The sequence below is a fragment of the Lissotriton vulgaris genome, chromosome 2_1 (genome assembly GCF_964263255.1).
Source record: "Lissotriton vulgaris chromosome 2_1, aLisVul1.2, whole genome shotgun sequence".
NCBI classification, from domain to species: Eukaryota; Metazoa; Chordata; class Amphibia; order Caudata; family Salamandridae; genus Lissotriton; species Lissotriton vulgaris.
In genome coordinates, this window is record NC_141687.1 from 1854083709 (window position 1) to 1854096538 (window position 12830).

Sequence of the window (12830 nt, forward strand, 5' to 3'; positions counted from 1 at the left end):
GTAAATCTGAACCCTCCAATGGAAGCACTCTCCTCAATGTTCGATAGAATAATAAATGTAATCCCCCACCCTCTCCAAGAATGCACTTTCCCCAATGTTTGTTACACTGGAATTTGAGTATTAACTGCTTTGGTGCAAAGGACATGCTGGACATGTCCTTAGCACAACCTCTTAGGAGCAAAGGATGAGTACAACACGTCCTAGCAGTGAAGGCAGGAAATATGCCTTGATTAAATTCTCTTTGTTTCACATCAGGCTGCTGGGCCAGAGGTCTTTAATCTAAAAGAGAAACCAAATTGAGCCAATCCTTTAATTTTACTTTCATTTCCAAAAGTGCACAGGGGCATAACTCATCACCCCGAGCACTGATTTTCATGTGAGAGGTAACATTCAAAAGAGGAAGATCTCCCCTTTCCAATGATAGCTCCCTATTAGGGATTCATCCACTAGAACCCAGAGAGAGGGGTGTGGTCCCCCAGGTATAGGAAAGTGTTCCTCCCTCAAACTAAATATACTAATTCAGACTTTCTACCTCACTGGAGTAGCAATTGTGGGGTTTAACCTCAATCGCCCACACCAGGGGGCAGAAAGCCCACTAGATGTGAGGGAACAAACGAAAACAAAAAAGGGGAGGTAAGCTGGTTGTGGCAGCATGTTATGTTATGTTATGTTATGTTATTTATTCTTTTGTATAGCGCACGGCTACTCAAAAAGAGTGTCCCGGCGCTTTATTGGAGAAGGAAGGCTGCAACACAATAACATAACACCGATAAAAGAAAGGGCAGAATGCAAAACAAGAACATACAGGGAAAACAGGCTACTGGGTAAACAACCAGGTTTTAAGGCCTTTTCTAAAAGCAAGGAGGCTGGTAGCTCCCCGCAGAGCAAGCGGCAGAGAGTTCCACAACTGTGGCGCCAGCAATCCAAAAGAGCGGCCTCCCAGGCGAGCTCTCTTCACACGCGGGACAACCGCCAAAAACAGAGATTCCGACCTCAAAGACCTGGTCGGTTGATAGAAAACCAGCCTCTTTTGAAGGTATTTTGCTCCCACCGCGTGGAGAGCTTTATAGGCCAAAGTCAAAGCCTTGAAGGCGATCCGTTTCCGGATAGGAAGCCAGTGCAAGGTTTTCAACAGGCCCGCTGCACTGGCCCGTCTATTTAATCCAAAAATAGCTCTCGCAGCAGCGTTCTGCACCACTTGGAGCCGCTGCAGCAAGTACTCTGGCAGGCCCAGGTAAAGAATGTTGGAATAATCCAACCTGGACCCAATCAGAGCCTGCACTGTCAGTTTCCTGTGCTCCTCAGACAACAGGGGAAGGAACCTCCGCAACATCCTAAGGATGCCGAAGCAGGTGCCCGCCACCCCAAGGATCTGGGATTTCAGTGTTAACCCCTTATCCATCTTGACCCCCAGATTCTTGGCGACATGGGAAGAACAAGACGGAGGAAACATATTAATCGGCCACCAGGCCTGCCAGTCTGGCTCTGTGTCGCACCCAAAGAAGAGTACCTCGGACTTATCGGAATTGCACTTGAGGCTGTTCAGTTGGAACCATTGGAAAACAGCCCCAAGGCAATCCCGGATACTCTCCTCATCAAAGTCTCCTCCTCTCTTACATGAGAAGAGGAGCTGGGTGTCGTCAGCATAGGATACGATCCGGGCGCCATACGACTCCGCCAACGCCGCCAATGGGGTCATGAAGATGTTAAAAAGGGTCAGGCTCAAAATAGAGCCCTGTGGGACCCCGACTCCCAGAGGCGGCATCACGGCGGAATCTGGCGGCGCCCAGACCGTTTGCCGGCGGCCGGCTAGAAAGGAAGAAAACCAGTCGAGCACCGTCCCCCTCAGACCTATCTCAAAGAGTCTTGCGAGAAGACCATCATGGGGGACGGTGTCGAATGCCGCCGACAAGTCCAACATCACCAGCATGGCTTTGCCCCCAGAGTCCAGAACCCCTTTGATGGTTTCTGAGACCTCAAGGAGCGCAGTCTCTGTGCTTAGATGGGGACGAAAACCCGACTGGGTGGCATGCAAGATCTCGTTGGTCTCAAGAAAATTGGAAAGCACAACCTGAACGTGCTTTTCCACAATCTTCGTGAAACCCGGCAGCAGAGAGATGGGCCTATAATTAACCGGGGCCTTCGGATCTAGGCCAGGTTTTTTAAGCAATGGAATCACCATCGCCTGCTTCCAGGCTTGCGGGACCACTCCCAGACTCAGCGATAGATTTAACAGCGGGTTTGCCAGAGGATTGATCACCGCGGCAACTTTCGCTAAAAATTTAGCAGGGCATGGGTCGAGGGGCGAACCCGATTTGAGATTGCCCATTATCGCTAAAGAGTCAGGGGCAGGGATCGGTGGAAACACACTCAGCGTCACACCTGGCCAAACACGCGGGGGAAAAGTGGTCTCAGGATTAGTCTGGCCAGTGGGCACAGGCGATGGAAAAGAATCCTGTATGCGTTGGATCTTGCTCGTAAAGAAATCAGCAAGGTCCGAAGCCCAGGTGCCAGATGGTTTTTCGTCCGAGGTGTTAGACCAAGGGGAGATAAATTCTCTCACAATGGAGAAAATCTCCTTGCAAGAGTTGGAAGCGGCTTCTATTCTCCTAGCTAGGTAAGCTTTCTTTTCCAGGCGAATGTCTCGGTGATAGGCCTTGACCACCGTCTTATAGGTCAGCTTGGCTGCCGTATCATATTGTGCCCGCCAGGCTCTTTCGGCTACCTTACACTGCTGCCGCGTAGCCGACAGTGCTGCGGTAAACCACGGCGCAGAGACCCGTTTCGGGGTCAGGCGGGGTGTCAATTCCGGGGCAAGATCATTTAGCCTGCCTAGAAGCCATTCTTGCAGGGTCTCCAGATCCCTGTCCAGATCGCCCGAAAGGGGGCATGGGTGATCCACAGCAGCCTGGGCCAGCATCTCTGGGGTCACTCGATGATATGCCCTATGGACACGACCCTGTTGCTGTGCCAAGGCAGCCACCGGTTTAGCTATGCCTTTGATCGTAAATTTGGCTAGCAAGTGGTCTGACCAGAGTACTGGTGTAATCTTAATCTCCTCGAGAGGGGAAGACGAGAATACCTGGTCGAGAGTGTGCCCCTTCTCGTGCGTAGGCTCCTGCACATGAGGGATCAGTCCCAGCGGGGTCATAGCCTCAGAAAGTTTGATGGCAGCAGGGTCGGACGGATCATCCATACGAAAGTTAAAATCCCCTGCCACGATACAATGTTCCGCTTTCAGGGCCAGCCCCAACAGCACGGAGTCCAGATCTTCAAAGAACGTGCCGGGTGAGCCAGGAGGTCTATACACGAGTAATCCCTTAACAGATTGATGTGGAGACAACGTAATAGAAAAAGCGAGGGTCTCCGAGCCTCGGATGTCCTTCACTGGTAGGATCACACAGGGGGTGCCTTTCTTGACCACCAATGCCACTCCACCCCCTCTTCCCTTAGCTCTATCCTTCCTGAAGATGTTATAATCAGGCGGGATTGCCGTAACGACATCAGGGTTGGAGAAATCACCCCACCACGTCTCAGTTAGCATAAGACATAGTGGCTTCACTGTATCTAGGAGCTCAAAAATGTCTTGCGCATGTTTAACCGCTGACCTGGTGTTTAATAGCATGCAGCGGTAACCCACACTAAAGGTGTTATTGTTGGGACGTGGTAGCTGAGAGCGGTCAGGGCGCCAGCCACAGCCCGGGCAGCAGGATTTCCCGCGATGACGCCCGGGAAAGACAGTGCGACAGCCAGTGACCAGGGTGTCGAAAGAGCGAAGTTCCACAGGGGAATAATGCAGCACTGGTACCCTAGGAGGACACATCCCTGGTGGAAGGAGCCCCACCCGCCGCTCCGCTCGCCTCCGGGACGCTGACGGGCGCAGACGGGCAGGACTCTGGCTTGACTCCGGCGCGAGTCCGGCGCGAGTCCGGCGCTACCGCTGCGCGTCACCGCTGCGCGCAGAAAGCGAGCATTAAGTAGGGCTCACCTGTGGTCCTAGTGAGCGCTAGAACGCTCAAACAAGTGGCAACTCGCTACTCGCCACCCCCAAGATGGCGACCAGGCGCCAAACACGAAGGCAGGATGAAAGATGAGACAGATCCGCGAAAAGCGCGGTGGGGGGCCCAATTTAAAGTGCAAGTATGAGGGCACAGCAAGATCGAGTTAAAAGCAGGGGAAAATACAATTTAAAGCAACTGAAATACAAAAACGGAATTTTTAAAATATTAGCAGCATGTCGTGCTTCCACTTCAAAATGCCCCCAGTAGTCAGACCCTGATGATCACAGGGCTGTATAGTGTTTATTGGTTGTCTAAAAAGACACCATACCAAAAGCCAACAACTAAACTGCATCCTGTAAAAAATGTTGATTGGGTACACACCATGCAGCAATTCATATGATAAAATCAAATGAATGAAAAATGAGTACACAGGAAACCTTTGTATTAGATACTAGAGTTCCGGAATAAGGGTTATTTATAGAACTCAGACTTTGGGGTTACACATACGCTCATGTGATTCATAGGGTGTTTTGCAAAATGTGTTCTTTTTTGCACACTGACTCATATTTGGAGGCCAAACATTGTGAGAAATTTAATTGATGAAAGCAAATGTTCTACTATTCTATGTTCCAATGCTTTTCCCAATAGAAATAATGCTCCACTTGTGTGGCTGGGCTCATTGCATGTGACAGAAAAAGCCCCAAAACACAAGCTAGAGATAATATCTATTTTAGCAATGTAGGTAGCTGGGGAATTAGGGCCCAGGCTAAGCCGCCACCCGTGTTAACCTACAAAATTCAGACATTTCTGAAAGCTTGACACCCAGGAGAGTCCAGGGCGGTGTGACTAGTATGGATCCCTTTACCTTTTCTTACACAGAATGCCCCACAAATTTCAAAATTTGACTAAAACCCCATATTTTCCAAACATTTCACTGAGGGAAACATCTGAAATCTGTGGGTATCCATCAATATCTTACTATCCAGAATTCCCACAATTCTTCTTCTAAAAACATTACCTCCCTTGCATGAGTGGACCTAGCACCAGGAAAGGCCCTTAAATGCAACATGGTGACATCAAATGTTCACTTGAAAAAGTAATCCTTCTGGGCATGTGGGAAACTGTGGAAAAGGGGGCCCTGGCTTGGCTGCCAGCCAATGAAACCTACCAAATTCAGACATTTCTTTAAACTAGAAACCCATGAGAGTACAGGGTTGTGGTACGTGTGTAGATTCCACTACCTTTTCTTATCTAGAATGGCTTGCAAACCTCAACCTTTGGTCAAAAACAGATATTTTCTTCACATTTCTATAAAGAAAATATAGTAACCACACAACAGCAGGTGTGTGTGTCCAGTAGTATTTATTACAAAACGATATCCTATGCAGCTGTTCTGCTCAACAGTAATGCTCCCTTCCCCAGAACTCAAAGAATTCAGACAATCAAAGTTCTACCTGGACATTCCAGCCCAGATGGCACTGCAGCATGGGATTAATACAACCCATCTTTTCCTTTATACAAAAAAACTAAAGGAAGTAAAACAATAAATAACAAAACTATTCAATAACAAAAGCTAAGTATATTCAGTAAAACACGTTCCGTAATATAACAATTATCCCGAATGCTCAACCACTTTGCAAACATTTCCAATACTCCACAGAGTTCCATTCTCTAACACAACCACATTACGTCTAACCTCAACAACCTTCAACGGAGTGGAACATTTAATGTCTCCCTTTATTACCACTCCACACTTACTTGTAACAACCCAATCACCCACCACAATGTTAGGTTCCTTCACACTCTTTTTTACGTTGTAATATTCTTCTGCACAGTTCTGCTTCATTGTGACACCAGCTTTAAGAGCTTGATGTTCTACCCACAAACTGTCTTTGGCAACCAGCCAAACAGGATTATCCTTCCTCCCATGTTCTCTACCTTTCAAAGAAACAAAAGGAGAAACACCAATTACAGCATGGGAAGTAGTTCTGTGTGCCCATACTAATTTACTCAACTCCAGTTTCCAGGATAATCCATTCGCCAATGACTACTGTATGTTGTCCATGATTAAACTGTTGAACATTTCAACCATTTCATTTGCTTGTGGTCTAAACAAAGCTACCCTTTCGTGAACAATTCCCCACTTCTCCATAAACTCCTTCATCACTCATGAAACAAACTGTACACCATGTCCGACACAATGGTTTTTGACACACCTTCTTCCAAAGAAACTTCTTCTAGGAAATCCATCACACTCTTAGAATGGATTGTACTCATGGATTTAAACACAAACCACTTAGTATGGTAATCAGCAAGCACCATAATAAACCTATTTTCAGTACCCAGTTTATTTATGGTACCATGGAAATCCATAGCCAACCTTTCCCAGGGCCTTGCAGGTATCGCAACACATTTCAATGGAGGTTGCTACAACATTTTAACTTTCACTGTACGCACATGCACAACAATGTTTCACAGCATGCTCAACCATACTATCCAACTTAGGCCACCAATAGGTTTGTCTAATCCTTCTCTTGGTCATGTTTTTTCCAGGATGCCCTTCATGCTCTAACTGGACAATGCGATCATGAAGTGCCATTGGAAGAATAATACGACTCATCACCTTATTGCCCAGGATACGCAACTCCTCTCTGACTCCCCAGTGCTCTTCCATCTGATCATCACAATGTACATCACAATGCCAACCATCCCTAATGTGCTCTATCACTTTTCTTAACACGAAATCGTTCTCCATGGCTATGTCCCATTCTTCTTTTTTTAATGCTATGCATTCATGAATTATACATCTGTCATTCACATCGATCTCTTTATCAACCATTTCTATTACCGCCCTCTTAGTAAGTAAACGAGAAAGGCAATCTGCCACCACGTTCTTTAATCCTTTTAAGTATTCCAATTCAAAATTGTATTCCAGTTCAAATAAAATCCACCTTGAGATCCTAGGAGTAATTCTGCCTTCCAATACTCTGCCACCCTTGAACAAATGCACCAGTGGCTTATGATTAGTTCTAATCCTAAAAGGCAAACCCCTGAGAAAATATTTGAAATGTTTAATGCCCCAACAACATGCAAAGGCCTCTCTTTCAATCACTGAATAAGACCGTTCAGCACTTTGCAACATCCTGGAAGCGTATCCTATAATCCTCTCTTGTTCATTCACTACTTGGGTGAACACTGCTCCTAGTTCCATGCTACTAGCATCTGTAGTAAAATAAGTTTTATCCATTAATTCAAAATGACCCAGAGAAAGACCTTGTACCATACTTTCTTTGATTTGTTGAAATGCCTTCTCACATGCATCATTCCATTCAAATACCACATTAATTTTCACCAATAACCTCAGCGGCTCTATTTCAGTAAAGCTCTTCACAAATTTTGAAGAATACTCAGCTAGCCCAAGGAAGGACTTAAGTTGATCTTTACTTTTTGGACAAAGTGCATCACTTATCCCCTGGACAATATTCTGTTTGGGTTGTATACCTTCACTCGATATCTCATATCCCAGATAAGTAATACTTTTCTTTCTAAATTGACAATTTTCGCGCTTAACAGTCAATCCAAATTGGTCCAAACGTCCCATCACTTCTTCAAGCAACTCATCATGATGCAATTCGTTCTTCCCAGCTATCATGATATCATCTTGGAAATACCAGACACTCTCTAAACCATCAAAAATTTGTTTCATCACTCTTTGAAAAACTGATGATGCAGATGCTAGTCCAAATGGCATTCACAGATAACGGAATGCACCTAATGGAGTGACAAAGGATGTCAAGTGCCTGGAATCTATGTGCAAAATAATTTGGTGATACGCTGCTAACATGTCATCAACCGTAAATACTTTCCCTCCAGACATAGCTGACAACATTTCAGAAATATTAGGAAGTGGTTGTCTGTCAACCCAAATGTGCCTATTGAGGTCCCTTAAGTCAATACATAACCAGATCTTACCACCCTCCCAGGGAGCCACAACGATTGGAGCCAACTGCTCTGATGACTCTATGGGTTCAATTATTCCCTGACTTAACAACTTATTTTATTCTCCTTGCAAAGATTCTTCCATCAAAAGAGGTACATTACGTACCTTATACACTGCTGGAACTGCTCCCTTCTTAAGAATTATTTTATGAGAAAATCCCTTCAGTAGACTCAAGTCATCCTTGAACGCATAAGGAAATCTCTTCACCACCTTTCTTGTCAAACGTATCCACAGAATTCACTCCTTGCAATTCAGGTATTGACTGGGTTTTCTGCATTAGGATTCAAAATAATGCCCAAATCTTTATGGTGATGCCAACCTAATAGGTTAGAGCCAAAATTAGTTAAATACACCTGAACATGCACCACTTGTCCCTTAAATGAAATATTCATCCATCTCGTAGCGGAAATTTCTATTCTTTTTCCACCATAACCTACAGATTTTATGTCAGGCTCAGACCAATCGTCATATAAATCTTTAGATAACGTGTCCTTTGACAACAAGGTGTACATACTCCCAGAATCCACTAACATTTTTACTTGCAACTTATCCAGACAATCAATACAATGTAGTTTTTCTAATTTTCCATCACTTTCTTTTCTTACACCATTGAATTCCTTCACATGTGTAACATTAGTGGAAACTTGTGCAGCACATTCCTCTTCATAGATAGGTAAGAACATTTCAGTAGCATTTTCACACACTTACTCACCTCTTTAACAGTATCTTGTTTATAACTTGTTCTACACATTTTTGGCACGTTTTACACCTTTCTTCCCACAGTTACGGCACACAACCCCTCTTGCTGCAAATTTGTAATCAGTAGCAATATGTCCAGGAGTTCCACATTGAAAGCATTTTATCTCCCTTGAAGCAGTTTCTTTCTTTTCTCCAGTATTGATCCCATTAATTTTTCATCTCTCCAGTAGCACTCTTTGTTATGTTCCCACTAGGCGGTTTTTGGCTACAAATATAGGAGTGCACACTTTTTCAATTTTAAGACCAACTTTTGAAGAAGTATCCATTTTCTTTAACCACTTGGAAGCTTGTTCCATGCATGCCCTTGAAAACTTGAATAGTTCCATCAAGATTGAGATCTTTCGTTAGAAGTTTTTCCCACACCCTTTTATCATTGGTACATCTTAGAATCTGATTTCTAATGAGATAATCACCTAAATGTTCAAACTTACAAGGCAAGGATAAACCACTTAAAGCTGCCACATACATATCAATATCTTCTTCTACCAATTGTATTCTTTGGTTTGCAATATGTGCAGGAGCTCCACATCAACAGCATGTTATCTCCTTTGTAGCAGTTTCTTTCTTTCCTCCTGTATTGATCCCATCCTCGTCACCAGAAAATGTAGTAACCACACAACAGCAGGTGTGTGTGTCCAGTAGTATTTATTACTATGCAGCTGTTCTGCTCAACAGTAATGCTCCCTTCCCCAGAACTCTAAGAATTCAGACAATCAATGTTTTACCTGGACATTCCAGACCAGAGTGCACTGCAGCATGTGATTAACACTACAGGAATGTTCTGGAATCTACTTTCCCTCAAAAACATGTGAGATAAATGCATGTTTTTATCCAAAGCCTGAGGCTTGCAGGGCATTTTGGGAAAGAAAGGGTAGTGAGATTCTCACAAGTAACAATACCATGGGATCTTCTGTGTGCCTAGTTTTACGAAACGTCTAAGGTTTAAGGTGTTCCTTGGTTTATGGCCAATCTAGGACCTAAATACTACAGCCATTCATCTTAACAAGTGAAAGGAATTTGAGAATTACCCCCTCACTGTTGGCCTCTATGTGAAAACTCCAACCAAAAGATTCAACATTTTCTGTCACTTGCCATGGGGATGTTCTAAGTCCCAAGAGTGGACACAACTGTATATTTATTTGTAAATCGGCAATTGGGAAATAATCTTACATATGAAAACATCAGCTTATTTACATTTTTTCCTATGTTTTTATATTATTATTTCAACAATAAGTTTATTTGGGAAAACTATGAGCCATTGCGGTATCTCCATGTCTTTGCCATGCATTCTCTCTTTAGTTAGTTTAGCTTCCCATCCAGTGTGAGTGTGAAGTCATAGAATTCTGTTGTGTGCCTGGTTGGAGTGGAATGTCAGTTGGAACGAGTGAGCTGAGCATCAAGGATGCTGCTTCCAGTGGGGCCTCCTCACTACCGTCTTTACCTGAGACTCCTACCTTTAGAATACACCTTATCCTCTTTCACCTACACTACTAGCTACTCTGCATCTTCATTTGCCACAATGGCGACAAGCGGAAAAAGGACCTAGTGTGAAAACAACAAGACTACTGCTGGAACATGAGAGAATAGTTTGAAACTGAAAATTCACTGAACCTTTACAAGAAAGTTTGTGAACCTAATACTATCAAAAAATGCCATCTCTCTCTAGAGTGAGCGCTACTTGTACAGCACTGCACAGAGTTCAAGGTTTTAAGTGGTTGCGGTAGCTTTTGGAAAGACCTGGCATTGATGTAATTGTTTGCGCAGAGAGTGACGTAGAAAGACTTTGTGATTTAAATCACCCTGAATTTAGCCTTTGGTACATGTGCAGTACATGATGAGTAGGCCGCAGCATTATTTGTTTTAATGTGTATGTCATCTTACCGTTGCTGTGATGACCCTTTGTGCCTCTTGAATAGGCCGGTGAAGCATTGTTACTATGGATTCCATGTACATTCCGGGCATGTGGGAGCAGTGCATGCTCTACTCTCTGTATTCTCTGCTCAAGGAACTTTAACTAGAAGAGGCTGTAGACACGTTGTTGGAATGCAGCCACTTTGCCCTTGCTGACGGTCGTATCCCTGGCGACCGGTCATTTAACAAAGCAGCTTACGAACCTGTTGACCATTTAATCAAATGGTGTAACCCAGTGTCCCACAGAACCGAGGAGAATAGCGTGATATCACAGCGATCGGTTCTGTCAGGAAACACACAATTTCTTTTAAGCTATGTTATTCTGGTCCTTTTTACCTAGGATGTCTCAATAAATGGCTTTACACAGAAATGATTCTGTACAAATAATATAATTAATTAATCAATACTATTGAAACCCAAAATACTGAAGAAAATTCTCTCCATATATTAATATTCATATAACACAGAAGAACACAGTGTTACACATTACAGACAAAGGACTGTTACACAACATTACTAATAAACATACATTATTGCCATATACAAAAAGGGGCCACATAGAAAATGGTAACACATAACAAATAATTGACAATATTCAAGAAACACAAAAGTCACTCATTGTGGCGTCCTTGTGCAACTTTTTGATTGGTTACAACCTATCCTTATTTCTTAACAGTAGATATGTGAGGTATTGGTATGGAACACCTATTCGTATTGTCAACGTTTTGACCCACTCAATAGCATGTGTTCATAAATTACATCACAATGGGTCTTCCTCAGGGCTTAGACAACCTGAATTTAGCCTGGTCAAATAAGGAGCATCTTGTTGCTAGATGTTCCACTTGTAGAATGTACCCCTCTACGTGATGGAGAGATGGACAATGGATCAAGAGTATCCAAATGTCAAAAAGGTCCTATACAATGATGCTGCTCTCGTCGGGGATTCCTCACTACCATCTTTACCTGTAGCTTGAGGCTCCTACCTTTAGAATAAACCTTATCCTGTTTCACCTGTACTACTGGATACTCTGAATCTTCATTTACCACAGCCAGTTACACAAATGACCCCTTACGAGATTCACAACTTTGTCTAATTTTCAGAACTATATTATGGGTTGTACATCTGTTTCCACCACAATCTGCAATTGGGATAAAACCACAAAAAATAGAAAAAAAGCTACCACTTAGAAAAATGCTGTACTTGTTCCTGAAACCTGAGAAGATGGTAATCTTAATAATATATGTTGCGTGTTACATGTGGTGTTCGTTTTTCTACAAATATGGAACACAACTGTGAACAAGCACAAAACACAAAGCATGCAATTGGTAATTTTTTTTTTAAAGTCGGTTTATTTCCATTTCAATTTTTCATCTGCAATGTTGCAACAAATTAATCCAATTATTACTGTGTGTTTTTATGCTGCAGTCTTCACCAAAATAAATTTCTAAACCATTGCCTACCAAAAAGGTATGTGTGATTGGGAGTAGACTCATGAATCTATAAATTGAAACTCCAGTAACTAAGTAGATTAGGTAACATCGGTCCTGAAGAATAGCTACGAGATCATTGATATCATATGACTACACTACAGCTTGAAACATGTTGACCTACAGCTATCATAGATATTAAATTCTAGTAGATAGCACCACATATTTTAACATAGGTAGGAGAACTTGTTCTGTAAAGTTTTTCGTGGGAAGTACCTCTTATCCTATTTTTACTTCATACTTCCTACACTTAAACACCAATCTACTTTTCAGACCCTCACACCCACACTTCACCAAAGGGCGTCCATAAGGATCTCCGGTAAAGAGCTTCCTTCAAGGGTGTCTGTCAGGCATTGCAGCGCCGGCCCGATATGAAGCAAACACCCAGTGATAAAGCATGACACCTATTTAGGTGTGTGAGGGCATGCGCTCCAAGTCCCCTTTTTGACATATATAGGATGGTGATTTTAGCACAGCAAACCTTGTTAATTACAGCTTTAGGAAAAGGGAGTATACTTCATTGCAGAACACCTTTTTCTCATTTTTCCCCCAAAAAACTGATTGTTTTAGTTTTCTCTAGGGAATCTGCACAGTCTGGGTACTTTTAAATAGGCTGACAAGCTGGACGGCAGAACATACCATCAGACATTCAGACATTCAGTACGGGTTCC